Raw genomic sequence first — 18,848 nt, 5'->3', positions numbered from 1 at the left:
AGTTATCAACAGACACCCCGGACCACAGCCTGATTGCTACGCCCCCTTGGTACTTAAATAGGCTGGGGCAGGCGCCCACATGCCATTCTGATGATGGAATCCGAATAGATTCCGAAGCGTCATTTTAAAGTGTTTTAAATGTTGTGTGTGTCGGTGCGTATTTTACGTAATAGATATGATTGTTCCCGGCATTTGGACTGTTTTTAGAGAGAGAGCTATTTTCCATTCGTTGTAACACTACACAATTATTCCACGTTGTGCTCCTCGTCCAATTAGATTAGATTATTTTAAAAATGAAGACATTGGACCCGACGCCGTCGGGAGCCCAGTGACTTGTAGCGTAGGAAAAAAATTGAAAAGAAAGCGACCTCGAAGAATAAACCAAGATCTTGAAAAGCAGGTAAAACAGACCAAGGAGAAAAACAGGAATGTGTGTCGTACATGGTTTGTTGCCGTGCACTTTGAGTAATAAATACAATATACGTGAATGCTTGTGGTTTCGCATATCTGAAGCGTGAAGACTTTCCGACAGGATGGGTGATGCGAAACGTCTCGGTTTACGACGAAGGATGTAGCGCGATAAAGAGAGAGAGAGAGAGAGAAAAGAAACCGAAACAGTTCATCCTGAACAACGCTGAAACAATCGCAGCCTTATCACTCGTGCATATGGTTGTTTGGATTTAATCCACGTGGATTTTATCCAGTGGATTTTTTTCGGATTTTATCCACACACTTTTATCCGGATTTTTTAAAGATATTTTCTCCAGATGTGATGTGAAAGACAAGCTGAATTCAATGTCACACGGAAAACTCCCGATTTATTTTCGTGTAGTGTTGGCTGTTTGCAAAAGCCCAGGTACGCGCAACATTAGCTTTTAACGTTTTTAACTTTGTAACTTTTTAACTTAACTTGTTTTAACTTGTAACTTTTCAAATTTAACTTTTTCCCGCTTTCGTCTACATCTGCCAATTCGGGGAGAGACTTTCTTCCGCTTCCTGGAGGCACTGTAACTGAAGTGCGCCGAAAGACGACAGCTAATCCAGGTGTGTAAAATCCACACCATTCAACCACACGTGCATGGAACTCCACTTTTCGGAAAACAATAGAAACTGATACAATGTTGCTAGGACAGGCAGTTCCGTAAACAGAAACTATTGAGGGGTCACCCGAAATCAAGAACAACAAAGCACATTTGTTTTTACTCTGTCACATTTGTAGCTTTGTATATATTCTTTAAAAATATCCGGGTTTTATCCAAAAAAGCTCACAGGAGAGGATCTTTTTAAAAATATCCGGATTTTTTTCAACTCTGCTCGTGCAACCTAATGCGTCCCTACTCATTGCGATGTCCGCTGTTAGGCACAACCTTAAAACGTCACTTTGGGGTGGAAAGTAGGTATAGAGCTATGCGTGGATGAGTCTCTGCAGAGTTCATGCTACAGGCTCTGTAACGGAATAAACGTCTTTTTTTTCTTTTGTGCTCAGACGATTTGGGAACACCAGCCGATATTTTTCATCCGTCAACATGCTCTGTTGCTATACCGTACGTATGTTATTCACCCATTTTTAAAGCGTTAGCATTAGAACGGTCATGCGATCGAAAACCCGGTGTCGGACGTCCCTCGGTTTACAAAGGAGTGGAAAGAGTGCCATGCCGAGGAGAGGTTGGCGTGAGGCCAAAATTCGCTGTCTAGTTGGCGTTCGCACCTGGGCACGTTCGGACATGTGTAGCTACGTGAGTGTGTGCTATATAAAATGGATGTGGTCCCTTCTACGTGCGGCGCGGTAATGCGGTGGTGTAGTGGTGCTAAGAGAACACATAAAGGGAACATATGATAGGAAAACGTATAAAACACAAAAATGCAACAAAAAAAAAATACATAAGAGAAGACGTCTAACGCATTTCCGCCGCATTAATTGCATTAATCGTCCTTCAATTTTTTTCAGATGAAGATACTATAATGTCCAATATACCGGGAAGGACACAATACTTAAAAAAGTATACTCATGAATTTTGAAACTAAGTCACCATATCACGCATTAGTCCAGCGCAGTTTCGACTGTCCGAAACATTTGTTGGAAGTATTCCTTCGAAACAGTTAAAAAGCTGTCTCATCACATCCGTTTGAATCTCGTGAACATCCTGAAATCTTTTTCCTTTCAACTGCATTTTCATGTTTTACCACGCAATTTCGCTTCACCGGGGCAACTCCCCTCTGTCGCTTTTTTCCCTTTCTTCAAAAATCAAAATACGTAAGAAAGAAAACAAAAAAGATTTCGGGATGTTCGGGATATTCAAATACATGTTAAGAGACAGCTGTCGTTTCCAAAGAGGACATACAATAACATGGCGTAAATACAGGCTAGCGGGTGGGCGAACTGGATAATGAAGGGGCCTGAGCAATGGGCAGAACCCAGAGAAAAACCCGCAACACGAAGCGCTGTTTCGCACAGTGGAAACAGAAGTGGGCTAAGTGTATGGTTTCCGATTGTGTCTACCTTGATGGTGACTAAGTTTCAAGGTTGCAAGTACTTTACATTTCCAACTATAGATCTACTGTGGATACTTTTTTTTAATGGTCCTCGTATAACGCTCTCCATGTACAGAAGACGGCACTATTTCCACGAAAGAAACCCTCTGGAACGGCTAAGCACAAATAGCAATCTGGAGAGTGGTAAAAATTGGATCCCTGAATGCCTGCTCGTTGTCTCCAAGCATCAGAGGAAACACAATGCGGCTGACGAAGCCCAGGCAACGACGAGAAACATCAGACGCCTCACATACTACAGGAGGAATTCAGTCAGTTGACTTGCAAGGCTAGAAAGGGATATATAGACACCACGTCACGAGGTCCAATGATGTAGGAGGACCTATGCAAAGCATGAAGCTCAAGATAATGGAGAACTTTACACTTAGTCGGTAACGAGTCGCAAAAATATTTACAACATTTTGTAACGACAACGCTGATGAAAATTGGTAGTAGAATCCGTGAATTCGTGGGCGTGGGCTCCAGTAGAACTCTTGGTGACAAGAGTAAACTCAGAGAATAACGGTGCGATTTTTCATTCTTACAGTACGAGTACGAAAATTAGTGGGCAGTAGTAGCCGTTAGTATGTGACAATAGACATTAGACAAAAATATTGAACGCTGCTCAGTGTAAACATCAAGATTATTGGGAAATTCTCTCTTTCTCAACCTTCTTGTACGTTTCTTTCTCTTGTGTTCACTATTAATTCTTAGTGTCTCTGCAAGGAGCAGCACGCTCCCTGGCAGGGCGTGCCGGGAAATGCGGTGTAAAACGACAGTGACGGCGCATACACTAGAAATACGACGACGATCAGAGACGATAGGAAAAGCTAGGCATAACACATGTTTTCCCCGACTACTCCCAACCCTGCACCGCGACTGCCGCAGTGGCGCTGCGTGTTCTTCAAAGAACATATGAAGCACTATAGGTCCGGATTCTCGGTTCGCCCTCAGTGTTAAGCGCACGCGAAGGGGCCCTTCTGTCCATGCTTCGTGAATGGACGAAAGGGTCCCTGCGCGTGCACTTAACCCTCAGGGCGGAGCGAGAATCCGGGCCTAAGTATTCATTATTTATAATTACTTATATTGGGGAACGAAGTGAGATTATGCATGTGCTTCCTTCTTTTACAACAGGGTAACGGTGATTGACGTAAGGAAGAACAAAGACTACACGCAACGCAATGTGGTCCATGTTCATTTTGACATCCATCTGCGCACAATAAGCTACATGTATGCTTCCAACGGCAAAAGTGGTAGGGTGCAAGCGAGCCGATATACATTGCAATGTATACTTTCGTTCCTCTTATATTCATTTATATTTCGATTTCCTTACACATACGCACACAGAATTCCAACGTCCCTCATATGCAAATTCTGGACGATGACCGAGTCCCAGTCTGTGTATAGAATACACGGCGATTATTTTATCATTTGCAGATTTTTTTATAAGAAATCCACGAGAGCGGCATAGATGTCGTTCTTGCAGCTGAGTTATACGGCTAGGCGGGCATCCGCTCGAAGAAAATATGCAAGTACAAGATGGCTATAGTCGTGTTCAACTTAAGAACGAAAAGAAATCTAGCCTGCTAACTACATACGTCGTTGGAGATAAGGAGACGCCAGAGCGCGCCAGGAGAAATACTGCAGCGCCACCATGCGCCATCAATAGTGGAGCGCACTTTCTGCCGCTTTGCGGCCCAGTTGACCCACCGTTGGCAAAGGTCATGCGCTGTTTTGGTTTCGGGTCATTTGCATAGCGAACTTCTGAGATGGATATTTCGCGGCACGTTTATAGCTTCACGTTCGACTCAGAGCTTTTAAGAGACAGAATGGCTTTCAACGGCGATTGTCTCCCACTCTGCTTTTGCCCGAAATCTCCTAATTAAAGAGATAATTAACTCTAGGTAATTAGTCATTTTGTAATTACATACTCTCCTCGACAGGACGTCCGCTTGGCAGTATAACTCGACTGGATAAACGACATCTATGCTGCTCTCATAGTTGTTTTTTTTTTGTAAAAGTCTGTAAATGATTTTTTTAAGCGTACGGCATATATGAGTATATTAAGTTTATTGAAAATAACGATTAAAAATGAACGCTTTTTTCTCATTTCCAGTTCTCTGGTTGCCCTCTCTTCGGACTAACATTCCTCTGATTAACCTCCGAAACTCACATAACAGCAACAATACACTGTTCTTCGAGTAACGCCTCACAACGTGGACGACCCAGCTTCACAGCTCACATGCAAAATGCATACTAACGTTTCCTCGCACTAACAGTACCCACCCACGGGCAACTGTTCCGACATAATATGCATGCACGAGCAACAGCTTTGAACAACCTGTTGTTACGCCGACCACTCTCACTCACCCGTCCTTATTAACGAACCGTCGAAACGCCCTACATAAGGATCAGGCTGCAACGATTTCATTTGCATGATATTAATAACGCCACTTCCTACTTCTTTCGGCGCGCATTCATTTCGCCTGTGCATTGTGTCCGGATTCTTGCCTGACCACAGACATTCGCAGCATGGCGGTCACCGCGACACGACCCGCTATCGCCGAGACGGTCACCGGAGGGCGCCCTTATCAATTCGCTTTGTTTGACATTAAATATAGCCCGCGTTGTGCAGCGTCAAAGTGCGTTTCGCTTGGCTGGCGTCGTGCTACATAGCGAGTAATGCGACTTCCTATATCGTGGCGCAGATGTGATGCTCGGATAATGTGACACGTGAAGTCAAAAGTTCCGGTGACTTTAGTGACACGTAGCAGTTATAGTGACGTCACGCTTTCCTCAGATGGTTGCGTTTTGGAAAAGTAATCGTTTATGCCCTAGAAGTGAACGACACGACCTCCGCTGCATCATCATCTTCTGCCGCTGTCTGCTTCGTGACTGCCGAAGGAAAGAGAAGTCAACTATCGCCACCTATCGACGTGTCAGGTAGTCTGATAGGCCTCGGCTTTGCCAATGAACGTACGTGTGTAAAGTTTTTTTCATTCCTAGCAAACAAGAAAAAGAGGAACTGCAATTCTTCGTCGAATATGGTTACGTAATTAAAGGATTCGTACATGTGGGAGCATGTTTTGTAGTTGTACTATAATAAGTCCTCTACAATGCTCTTTTTTTGAAGGGGACAGAAGGAGTCGATTAACATTTACATTAAAGCTGCACGTGTACTTGAAGGAGAACCCGGGGACGGGTTTCAGCTACGAATAAACAAGCCAACGACGAACTCAAAAACCCGGGTGTTGATGTTTGCCCACGAGATTCGGCGAAGGCGATAATGTCGTCAAAATTCCAAATGTCTTGGCTCTACATGTAATTTTACTTATGCAAAGCGAGCGTTTCGGGTCCCCCAATACTTTGTGAAATTTCTTGTGTCGAGCTCTCGTATACACACTGCGTACAAGCATTGGAATCATAGCTGCAACTTTACGACGGACGACGCTTCGAAGGATTTTCTTCTGCTGTTTCGGTGCCGTATCACGTATCAGTCATCACGAGAGTTCTTTATTGCTTTCGGATAAGTTCAAAATTTGAAGAGAGCGCCAGAAGTACGACCTGTACGGGGGACTTCACCACACGATGGAGCAGTGAGAAGGAGAAGCGACGTACGGGGAGCGAAGACGTTACGAGAACCCAGGCGAAAACCATCCGCAATTCATTGCAAGTCTCTATGCCACAGGGCGCAAATTCGATCCAACTTGCTTCTGTGCCGTAATAGAACAGTATATTTTGCAGTCCACTACACGAAGCTTTTCCGCAAGTGAAGTCTCCCCCTTAGGCCGGTTTCACACTAACGTTTTTCCCGTCCATGTTTTTAACGGAGCCAAAACGGACCCATTGGAATCCACGGAGCTTGATCGCATTTAGCAATGGATTGGATTATTTTTGAAGCAAACGGACGACAAACACGCGGTGTGGAACCATGGACAAGCATAGGAGAATGACTAAATGGCATAGATTCAGGCGAGCTGATGGATAAACTCCATATTGAAAAAGTCTAACAAAAAGTACACGACACGTACAGCAACTCAACTGCTGAGCCGGTTAATTCCTGTGGTGTCCTTTATGTATTTTGCCCATAGCTTGGACTTCAGCATGAAGCACTGGACACCTCATTGAACACGAAGAGGTCGCACATTTGAAAAAACAAAAAGAAAAAAAGAAAAGAGAAGAAAATGAAGTACTAAGCGGATACGATCGGATTCGAGGAAAAAAAATCCGAAGCTTCAGTGAAGGTATTTACTTCACTATCAAGTCTTAGCACATTTAACCCATGCGTGCATTCTATGTTTACTACGTAAAGTGTACATCCACAATATCACGTACACGCATCCACAGCCATCGTGAACCCCGCCGTGCAGAATGTCAATTTAAAACGGGCCAATAGAACATCTCGCTCGCTGCCCGGAACGAAGCGCAATTTTCGCCTCCAATCCCATTTCGCGTTCGCGCTTGCTTTTGACGTGTGTGTGAGCAGGAAAGCTGATTTCGCGGCCACAATGCGCAGGAAAAAGGTGAACTGGAAACGTCAAGCAGCCGATACATTCGAGAACCAGTCCCTTTCGGCGTTCTTTTGTAGGTGACCCTGTGACTATCAACAAATCGATGCTCCCGTTTCCAAATCTGTTACGTATCGCTGTAACGTGATCGAGGCATGAGCCTTCGAAATAGACTCTCGCGGGGAATTTTTACGTGCTGCTTATCGGGGTTTATTCTTCTTGGCGACTATGAAACTTTTCCTACAGCAGCAGCAGCAGCAGCAGCAAATATGCGAGGGCAATGTTATGGGGTTTTCACGCTATATCGCATTGCCCATAAGTTAATTGCTATGAATGATATGGCAATGATATTGATGACGATTCATGTTTTTAAGGCGGAGCAGCGACGAAGGCTATAATGCGCCAAAACGTTGTTAAAATTGTTATCAGTCAATAGAGTGATAGGGTTAAGAACAGTACATGACAAAAATTCACGCAAGTATTTCCTTAAAATAAAGTAGCTTGCTAAAAATTCGAGGGGTTTAAAACCATGCATCTCAGAAGAAATTGTAGGCCCTGCTGAAGGGTAAAAACAGCGTCATCACACAGCAATAGGGCTGGGTGGAGATGATTTCGTAGGACCGCTGTCGCCCATGATTTTTCGGAGAGCACACCGCTGCTGTACCGTATTGCTCGGAGGTCCAAGAGCTTTAGAGACATAGGGCAAGGTCTATTCTTGCTCACAACACGAAGCGGTTTATCAATATCTACCAGATAAGTACGAAATCCGCTTAATTATGGCGTTTATTACAAGTATAAAAAATATCTGAGAAGGCAGTGAGAAACAAAAGGACAAGACAACACAGGTCGCGCACAGAGGATAGATTAAAAAAGCAAATTAGAGGATGCCACGAATGACATCCAGGTTCTAGGTCGATGCTTGGCTAGGAGCGTGCTACGCGGTCCACCTGACTTGGGTGAACCGCGGTTCCTGACTTGGGAAAAACGGGAGGCGTACGCCTTTTTGTGACGCTTATGCAGTTTTTGTTAATTGTCACAAAAAAGGCGTACGCCAATCGGAATTTCCACAAATCAGGAGTAATAACGGTATTCTTCTGTACAATAGCTGACCTTCACCGTGCAATGTGGTGCCACCAGCTCTATTTCCAAGCTTTTTCGCTTTCAATCCTTTTTTCCCCCCACCCAAGTGCTTTTATCGTGTTTGCCAGACCAAAAATTGAGCTGATATGATATGAAAATGATACCGACTCAAATAATGGGATCGATACCGATATCTTCAATTTTTCGGTTCGGATTTGGATCCAGGCACCTCGATTCGGTACCAGGGTCCACTTCGGCTGGTTCAAACTCCTCAAGCAGGATCGAACCGGTTCAGCCAACTAACGTGAATTTTGTGGTTGTTAAATAATGGAACATAAATTTCACTGAAGAGTAATTTCGCAATAGATTGCAATAGCGAGTGTTGTCATAAGGTTCAAAAATTTAGTCCACACACGTATACACGTCAGGGCCCACACTTGAACACACAGGGCCCACACTCCTAGTACACTACGCAAAAAACGAAGGGGTTCGGTAAGAGGCCCTGCATTCTACGAACAGTCTAGTGAAGCAAACTGACAAGATTAATACCGTCAGTGAGGCGATTCCGAAGAATATGAGAGAACTGATGTTCTGAGGCTGAAACAACATAGAAGGAACGATCACATACAAGGCCTCAAGTTGCCTCAAGGCAGACGTGTACAAAATACTGCGCAAAAGTATTTAAAATAAGATACTAAATACTCTACGTAAAAAGTATTTAAAATAGAGTACAAAATACTCAAAACTGAAAGTAACTTGAGTAGACTACGAAATACTCTCAGAAGTATTTAAGATACTCTTTAAAGCACTTTAGTATCAGCAGTAAGTGAAACGCGTATTCTGAACGTGGTCGTACAAGTGAAAGGAATAAACTTAATCTGCCATGCTTAAGCATATCTTTCATTTTCAAGGTATTGTGTCAAGTAATGCTTGGTGAACTTTGGTGAACCCAAGCAAACTTTGTTGATATTTTCTGACCCAAAACTTCGTATACCCTCGTGCATGTCAGCTCGCCACTTTCAACCTCCGGCGCGTGTTTATTGCTTTGGTAACCAAGGAAATAAATGCCGGGATTCTCTTGCACCTAGTCCCCCTGGCAATATGAATAAGAACCGTTTTCTGACGAAGTTGGCTACTGACAACAAGGCTAAGCGTGGGGCCAGCCTATTGTACAGGAGGATAAATGACAAATTCCCGAATTCCCGCGAAAGAAAAACAGAAGGTTAAGTTCCAGTGAGCTGAAAATCTTGACACAGTGTGCTTAATGAGGAAGGAAAGTATTTTGAGTACTGAATAGCAAATACCGAAAAAGGTATTTTAAGTACGTTAAAAATACTTGTCGCAAAAAGTATTGAGTAGAGTACCAAAATACCGGAAAAAGTATTTAAAATACTGTATTTTGAGTACGTACTCAAGATACGTACAAGTCTGCCTCAAGGCCTTCCGAAGAATACTTCGTTCGCTGGACCACCGGAGCAGCACTACTGATTTCAAACTGAAAGGGGCTGAAGGACCAACGCGTCCACACTGGTCAAAAAGAAACGAGAAACTTGCTCTGACAGGGAGTGCCATCAGACGCTTCATCGCAAACTTCATTCACGGAAACAAACTCCCGAAACATGAATGGGATAGGAACGGCAAGATGCGTGAGCGAACCTCCGGCAAGACGCACGCAGCAGAGCACGCACAGCGCTCGTCTACCATCTGCCGGCACGCTATAACGAAAAGAAATAAGCAACAAACATCAGTGCAGCAAAAGTTGCCGTACCGTTTTGCCGGGAAAAAATATAAGCGTGCAGACGCCCTCTGTCAAGGTCAAACACTCATCTGCAATTTTCTCACAGGAAAAGGGGCATGCAGATGGATGCATTTTGCGTGTTTCCGTCCCACCGAGCGTGTTTACCGTTCGTATCTGTATCGAAAGATAAGAACAGGCTCCGGGAATATGTTGCCTTCGTACGTGGTATAATTTGGGGCACTCGGTTACACACACACGGAGATAATGATAAGATAATCCGCGATGCCGCTATTACGGCACGAAAAATATGGGGCGTAAGTCCGAAAGAGTGGAAGTTTTTTTTCTTTCTTACTCCGGTGTCAGCGCCGTGAAGCAACTGTGGCTATGAGCAGCGTACAGACGTGGACAGATGGAGAGAGGACAGCAGGAAGGAGAGGAGGGAAGGGTGGAAGTGTCGTGCTGAGATGTTGTATCCGGGTTAGCGCCGCGAGGCAACTGTGGCTACGAGGCGTGCTCAGGCACGGACGATCGAGGGATTACAACTGGAAAGAGTGGGAACAGCTTTGGGGGGGTGGTGGTGGTAGTAAGTATGCGTCCTGGGCCGACTTCGGGGGGACTGCAAGAGTCTAGCTGAAAAGTCTGCCAGAAAAAAAAAAAGAAAAAAACTGACGAAAATACTAGGATGTGACGCAACGGGTAGATCATTCTCCGCATCACAATGAGTTCAGTCTATCTAACCACCATATGCCTCATGAAACACGCCGTCTACTCCCATGGCCGAAGAAGCACAGCCGAAGGTACAGGGTTCGCCGAAAGCGGCAAAGGAAAAGCAATCCTGTGAACCATCCAGAGTAGACAAGCGAACAGCAACGCATAAAATAAAAGTTCGTAACTCGAACGTCGAAATGCCAGCACTGAACAGCTGTTCAAGCCCCATTTGGGCCTTCATCAGCAGTGCGCGGGTAGGCAACGTTTGTGTGGGTGGCGTCAGACGGTCACGTAGAACGTGACGTCCTCCCGTCAGGGTGGAGAGCCTCACCAACACAGTCAGTGCAGTACGTACACAACAAAGAACGAAAAAAAGAAAGAAACTCTTTAGCTACAGGGTATGGAGAGCGTATAATTGTATTTTATTACTATAGTATACATGCCTTTACTTTGTTCATGTTGTGTTTCCTCTTGCACCAATTAGAGTATATGCTTGCTTGCTCGGACCAAATGCTGTACTGTACTGTATGCGTTTGTATACTGTAACGTCAACCGCTAGTCCGCTACAGGAATGTAGCAGGGCATGGCCGTTAGGGCATTATAAACAAACATTTTTGCAATTGAACGACTCGTGAGAATTCTGTAGGACATATCCCGAATGCTCAAAGCGAAAAGTGTACAGAAAGTGCAACAAAAACAATGTAGAAAAAACGCGCTTTACTTACATTCAACAATAATCCCAGGATAAAAAAAAGCACTCGGGGTGGCGTTGGATGGCAACGAGACCAAACTGTCACTTGGGCAAAGACAGAAGGGTGTAAATCACAGTTGCCAAGGTTATCAGAACGCCAAAGTTAGTAACAGTACGCAGAGACGTACATTACAGAGAGGACGCACGCAGTTGCTGCAGGTGTTACGAAAGGCGCCAATCCTGACAGCGAGGGTGTGGGGTAGGCAAAAACTCTCCGAACAGTTTCGACGCCTCCCAAAGACAGAAGGGAACATGCCATCCATCATGAGGCCCTCAAACAAAGAACAAAGAGGAAGTGTACACATGGAGTGACATGCTACCGCGAGAGCGCTTTGCGGTTGTCGCAATCAACGTCCAACAGATTACCGTTACTGCTTACAGGTACACAACTTGCTGCTATTACAGTACGTGGTGATATCATTTCAACAGCGACTGCGTGTGTGTGTTTATTTTTATAGTACTAGAAACACTAGGTTACTATATACGGTAATAGAAGATATCACACAATTAGGAGACAAGGATGTGGAAAACGACTGTGCGAATGACTGTGGGGAAAACAAGAGGCAACAGTCAGGGCTTCCTTCGCCCAAAAAGCTTCTAATTTTAAATGATAGCTTCTACTATTATACTGCTAGAGCTTCTACTGAATAATAAAAGTTTTTATATACATTTAAACTTTTGTGAAATTCTTAAAGAATAATTAACGCATTTTAGTTAATCAATATCCTCAGAGTGGTCATTCTGAAAAATGTCATTAGGGATAAATTCTAAAACGGGCGAAAGTGTTCCCGTTATTGTCTTAAAACAGCACTGTATCGAAAGTAAAACACTGCAGCACAGAAACTTTCTTATACCTTTCAGCTTGTAAAGAGGTGTTTTTGTAAATACGTACACACCCATTTTTATCTCGCTGGCGAAACTGAAGGTCGTAATAACGGTGTTGAAAAACGTGTTGACAAAATATCCACTTGAAACAGCGCTGTTTTCGGAAGAATATACGCTCTGAAATCGTGCTCATTGTAGAATATACCATTTGAAGAGTGTTTTACAAAACACCTTTCTGCGTGTTGTTCACCTCACGCCACAAAGGCGTGTGCAATATAGGACAAAATTCTTACACCCGGAAGGTTTAAAAGGTTTACTGTGATCTTGCGTAGGCATGTCTATATTTTATTTATTGTTTTTCTATTTTATTTACTTTCCTAACCGTCCCGCGCGTACCCGCACTGAATTCGTGGCGCAATCCTTGAACCATATACTTTAACATATACAATAGGTCGACATCGAAATACCTGCACACGTATATTTATAGTTTCAACACGAGCGTGCAGTGTCTCCGCGTTAATCGGTCCACGGAGGAATACATGCTGAGCGCGCGCTTCCGTAATTTCTCGGCCAAGTGGCCGTGCTATTCTATGATGGCGAATCTGGGACGAGTTCTTTGTTCCCGCACGCACAGAGCAATCAAGGAGAAGCGTCGGTAATTAACGAGTCTCTGTTGTCGACTGACCAAGAAACGGCGGACCAACGTCTGCGGGGCATGGGACTGAGAGCGTATATGCGTACATCGCATTTGAGCGGCCCACAGTACGTTCAAAGAAAAAAAAAAAAAAAAAAGCAATTTTAGTTCATTCTGGGGGACTATAGATGCATTGCCAGAAGTATTCGATCTTTTCGGGACTAATGCACTGAAGGTCACGCGAAATATATAGACTATTTGGAGTAAATTTCGGAGGTCAGGGGAGTAAATTGGAGAGTGATTGCAATCTATAGTAGACTAGAAGCTGTGGTTGCTCCAAATTTAGTCTTTTCTCTTAGACACACACACGCACACACTACAGCATAGAGCAGGCCGTCACGCATCAGAATATTGAGGAGTAACGAAATTACGAAACAGTTTAAAGAAAAGCAAGCGGCGTACTCATATTACGGGCAGGGCAAACATTCGACTCTCCATCGATCCCTTGTCGACTCCCATAGAAGAATTTTCATTCGGTGCTATAACTTGCACGATTTTGTGGTGAACTTACAATGTCAGAGATGGTTGCAGAGGGTATAGTTCTTACCCGAGGCAATGTTCTGATAAGTTATCTAGACGTGTTGCCATGCGGCATAGCTACCTAGTTTCCTAGACATAGTTTCCTGACGTTGCGATGTGTGTAGATGTATCTGCGTATTGAATACGCTGATCGACAAACAACCGTGCTATGGAGGAGCCATAAAAACTTTTCCGGCTACACTTGTTCGATTAGACAGCAGGGTCTTCGATATAGTGAAGGTGTTGGGACTTTGGGCACCGAACACGGGGGATGCTGCCTTGGCGGCACTTGTGAAATTTGTTCAGAGCTGTGGGATGGATACAACCTCCTAGGATTCTCTGTGCATTACTCTTGGGATAATTGTGAATAGTGGATAATTGTGGACTTCTAGTGAACATGTGGATAGTGGACTTCTGAATAGTGAATAGCGAACTTGCGAGTAGAGCACCTGAGAAGTAGTTTTGGGGGGGGTGGGGGTGGGGTGAGAATTTTTGTTAGGAGTAGCAGAACAAGTCGGGAGACGAGTTCAATTTCTCCTCGTCTTTTTTCCTTACAAACAACCAAACAAACAACTTTTCCGGCTTCGTTATAGAGCAGCAGGAGCTTAATTTCGTGTTGGACACCATATGTACATTTGTTCACCTTAGCAGAACGACATGCGAAAAATAACACTATGATAACTGCACCCCTCAGCACGTCCATAAAAACCAGATTCGAGCGTCGAACAGCCTACGACTTTTCAAACACCCGTTGCTCGCAGAAAGATACACAGTTCAGGTAACAACATTCTCGAAATGACCTTCACATATAAATTTAACTCTACTCACTGCTTTTGGAGAAGAGCTTGTCCACCCACCCAAAAGCCTCTTCCTCAACCACAGCCAACGTCGCGACGAGTGTTGAATCCATCGTCACAAACTCGAAACCGAAACCAAAACTGTCCCGTTATGTTTCGATAAACCACAACACTCGAGAACACAGACGAAAATCGCGAGTGACCTCCAGCATCCTTCAACCCATCCCCGGAGCAGAAGCGAGCGAGCGCTGTGGCTCGGCTCGGCTCGGCACACGCGGAAACAATCGGATTGTTACAGTGTACGTGAAGGGAAGAGTTTGCAGACGAGCGAGACAGGTTGGAGAACCGGACGTAGCGCCGCCCTGCGGATCTCTCACGCGGGGCAGTGCAGCGTGAGAGTGCAGGTGGATGATGATGGTTGCGGATGGGCCGCCGATTTCAGGAATGAGGTGACCGACTCACGTAAGGTTGAAGAAAGCCGCGCCTGAGGGAAGCCAGCAAAGGATAAAGACTGGCTATGTGCTGATCGAAAGACGAAAAAAGAAAGGGAATCTCTACATGGAACGACGTTCAGCAGTTTTTATCCCGATTATATCGATCGTCATACGTAGGCGGCTTCACGTAACTTATGGAATTATAGAAGTAGTTCCGTTTCGGAAGGAATCAATAATAACGTGTTCCACACCCACGCCATGCTGAATACTACAGGACCCTTTAATATCGCGGTTCCAATTTTCGCGAACCGAGAACGGGAGACCTGCTCGCGCGGTCACTAAATTTTGTGAATTCTAGACGCGATTTCGCTAGTTCGCTTCACGACAAGACCGAGGTCGCCCCATTCCGCATTTGATAAAAGCGATATTGCGAATGCCTGTGCTATAAAATAGTTCAAACGCTTATTTTAGTAACTATAGGGACGGGCCAACCGAATCCGCAAATCCTATAGGCAGGGATTCGAGCTCCGGGAATCCGAATCCCAGCGCCCAAGACGGCGAATCGAAGCTTTCGAATCCACCAACCACGTTTCTTTGGTTCTTTTTAAAATTTGGCGCCTCCGGAGTCCGCCGAAGGCCTGATTGGCCTAAAATGTTCCTGTCACACCCCCATCGACAGTAATGCCAGAAGGGCTCTTTGGCACGTCGGGTGTCATAGCTGATAAAAAAAAACGCAGTAGGCCTTGAGCGGGTGAGGATGCTGATGTTTTTGTACACAAATCTGCATTAATTTAAGACTTTCAGCTGCGGAACACCGTACCCTCCGGATCGCTTTACGAGCTCGACTCTCGCCCCCCCCCTCTCACAAAATTGCTTGGTCCCTGGCCACATCCAGCCAACCAACGCTCTGCCCTCAAAGCTCTCTTCACCTTTCTGAATACTGAATACCACAGGACTTTGATCCTTATTGTGAAGGGGCTCATTATTACATTCCCCGCATCACCACCTGCAGTGGGGTAGATAGAGCATCGCCCCTTGCGATGAAACTCCCCATTCATCGTCTCGCAATAAAGTTGTTTGTTTTTGCTCATATACATTGCTCTGGACTGAAAGAGTTCAGGCTGGAACTATTACATTACAAGTTCAAAAGTAACATGGTTTTGTTATTGATTATTGTTTCTTAGTTTTATAGAAAGAACTCAGACGTCGATGAACAACATGTTAGATAAATTACATTTATGAATAAGTATGTGGGTATGTTTTCTCCTGAAAGTGAAGTATTATTTAATTTATTTTAAAGAAGCAAAGATATCAAATTCTGCTTCGAAACACTTTTCAGTATACTGAACTGTTTTTCCCCTGGCTTTTCGAGCTCTTTTTTGAGAAATGATTCGAAATATTCTAGATTGGCAAGATTCCTGGATTCGCAGAACCTTCCTTGGATTCGGATTCGGAAACTTCTGGATGCGTCCCATCTCTAATTCATTTAAAACTTTCAGCTGTGTTTTCTTGTTCGTTTGCTTTGGACTGAAGGAGTTCCGGCATGGGGGGGGGGGGATGTTTACTGCTGTTAGAAAAAAGCAGGAAAGAAAGAAGGGAAAGGTTAGCCATGATGTAGGCATTCGATTCCCAAAAAGCAAACACAAACAAACAAAAGGTAGATAAAGCAGCAGGGAGACAGAAAATTAGACAGAAGACAGCTCCTTCACTAATCATTGTGCAGACAGTCATATAGGAGGTATCAGACATTACCCAAAGAGTTTATATTCCTGGCAGGAACTCTTACATTACAAGTTTAAAAGCAGCATGGTTCCGTTTTTGATTGTTAGTTTTACGGAAAGAATTCAGACTCGACAACTTATGCATTTCCCGTTGTCGATGAACAACATGTTAAATAAATCACATTCGAGAAGTAGTATGTGGGTCTGTTTTCTCCTGGAAGTGAACTATTATTTAAGTTGTGTTACATTAAACAAATATATCAAATTCTGCTTTAAAACACGTTTCCGAAGAAGTGTTTTTCTCCCTGGCTTTTTAAACTCTCTTTTAAAGAAAGGATTCGAAAGAGTCGGGACTCGAAAGATTCGTGGATTCGCAGAACCTTCCTTGGATTCGGATTCGGATAATTCTGGATTCGTTCCATCTTTGATATTTGTCCTTCCCTTACGTAATGCCTCTTTCTTCACGCGGAATAGAAGATGCTGTTACCTTGACAGCAATACAAAAGGAATCACCTGTTGTGTAGTTCGTGATTTATGAGAGAAAGCTTTCTCCCTCCCTCTCCTTCTCAGGGAGCGAAACAATGTGGAGAAGCCTGTGATTGGTCTCTTCAAACGACCTCCCGCGATGATAGGACAAATCGTTTGCCCAAATCACCCCGAGAGAAGAGAATAAAACTGAAATTGCGGTTTCCTTTCGCTCATAAATGACGAACGACACAACGGATGTATACAGTGCCGTTTATGTTGGACTCAAGGTATAACACCTTTCATTCCGCGAGGATAAATTTTTGTGCTTTAGTGCCCCTGTAAGGTACAGTGAATCAGTACGTACTTTGAACATTGCACAACGGCGTTTCAACACTACTTTCTGGAACCTCATCTGACCTCATCCTCCTGCGTTAGTCGTGACGTTGCCCGTTACAAGCGTGTCCGACCACGGCGAGCAGTTTCACCACCACCACCATTCACTTGTAAACTCTCAATTTGTAACACCATCGTTATTGTACCACGATAGAAACAAGGAACTGTGGCAGCCAGGTTACCAGCGCCGAAACCAATTACACATTCTCACCCTCTCATGTTGCCATAGCGCGCGTCTAGTGTAAAGGTCTTCCACGATGATGCCAATACATATATGTAAAGGAGCCTACCTCCATATGTAGCTCTCCTGCTTGATGACAATACACCTAGAGTAGTTACCTCCGTCCTCGATGTCCTTTCTGTTCTAGCCATGAAACTCCGCAGCAGAGGAGCTGTATGGGGTCCCACGGATTCGCTGGGGCACCATTCAAACGCTCCTTCAACCCCCCGTTCAAATTCGGGATAGACGGCAGTTCATTCTCTTAGCAGTAGAGATAAATTACCAAGTGTGGATTGCGCGCTGCATAGCAGTACACGTTCTAAGCCTCGTTCGAGCGGGTGTTCGCACAGTTGTACAGAGGGAGAGAGCAGTCCTTGGTGCATATGGAGTTCGGAAGACGCTGGCTAACTTCGCCTTTGCTATTTGAAGAAAAGCATGGAAGGTATGTTGTTCACTACTAAGCATTACTTTCCTTCGTGCCGTTATCCCGTACGCAACTCTCCGCAGTCTTGGTTTGTTGCATGTCGCTTGGTTTGTTGCTGTGTTTGTTGCATGTCCCACATGCATGGCTGCATGTGGGAGTGCTCTCGCCGCTGGCTGACGTCTACTCGTCTTTTCCGCCACGTTCAGGGTGAGAGGGAAATCATGTTCTAGCCAGCTCGCTAGGACCGTACTGCACTCTGCAGCAGCTCTCCCGTGTTTGAATTGTTCGCTTGGTATGGTCAGTACGTAAAGCAAACCCTCCTAGAGAGTGTTGTTATCTAACTTGTAGGACAGTAACGTACAGTTAGTGTCTATCCAAAGGGGACTACTTCCATAGGTAGCTCTCCTGCTTAATGACAATACACACCAATACAATACAAGAGTAGCCCTAACGCGACGTGATTTCACACGCAGGAGTTGGTACTGCACTAGTTCTAGTTTTAACACTAGTTCGCTGATATAGTTATATTGGAGCCAGTCCATGTGACTGGACTTCCGCCTCGATGCCCATACACAGTATTCCGCTTGCTTGATGACAGTACACATTTTTGAACTGTGACGTGGGCAAGCTTTCGCTTGTCCCATCCTACAGTTGGCAATACGGCTGCTGGTTGTCAAAATCATTAGATCAAAATCAAATCAGAATCACGGCAGGATACTTTTGTACAGCCTCTACGACGATAGCCGGAAGTCACAGGGGCTTCTGTCAATGCCCCACAATGGCGCAGCGACTCTCTTTGATCCAATCAGACTCAATGTCGCGTTCGCCTTATTCCAGTTCATGCCTCTCCCTTGCGGCAATCAGCGTTAAAATGATATGTCATTCTGTGTACCAGTAACGGTTAGAGTAGCGAGACTGGATAAGATCGATAGTATCCGCAGGGTAACCGCCATGTAGATCCGCGACCGCATCTGCAAGCGCGCTACAGGTATACCGCACACGCAAGGATACTGAATATATCCGCACATCCGCAATTATT

General features: G+C 44.6%; 1 protein-coding gene and 1 long non-coding RNA gene across 4 annotated transcripts in view; one reads left to right on the top strand and one right to left on the bottom strand.

The window, feature by feature from the left end:
* LOC135399259 (uncharacterized) overlaps window positions 1-18,848 on the bottom strand; it is a 125,661-nt gene that overhangs the window by 31,507 nt on the left and 75,306 nt on the right. The window lies entirely within an intron of this gene.
* The window catches only part of LOC135399260 (uncharacterized), a 55,788-nt gene continuing 42,118 nt past the window's right edge, over window positions 5,179-18,848 (top strand). The window contains exon 1 of the long non-coding RNA XR_010424232.1: window positions 5,179-5,505. This is a non-coding gene — a long non-coding RNA (uncharacterized LOC135399260). The remainder of the gene's footprint in view (window positions 5,506-18,848) is intronic.

The sequence above is a fragment of the Ornithodoros turicata genome, chromosome 6, assembly GCF_037126465.1.
Source record: "Ornithodoros turicata isolate Travis chromosome 6, ASM3712646v1, whole genome shotgun sequence".
In the NCBI taxonomy this organism is placed as follows: Eukaryota; Metazoa; Arthropoda; class Arachnida; order Ixodida; family Argasidae; genus Ornithodoros; species Ornithodoros turicata.
This window is presented reverse-complemented; position numbering and strand designations above follow the sequence as displayed.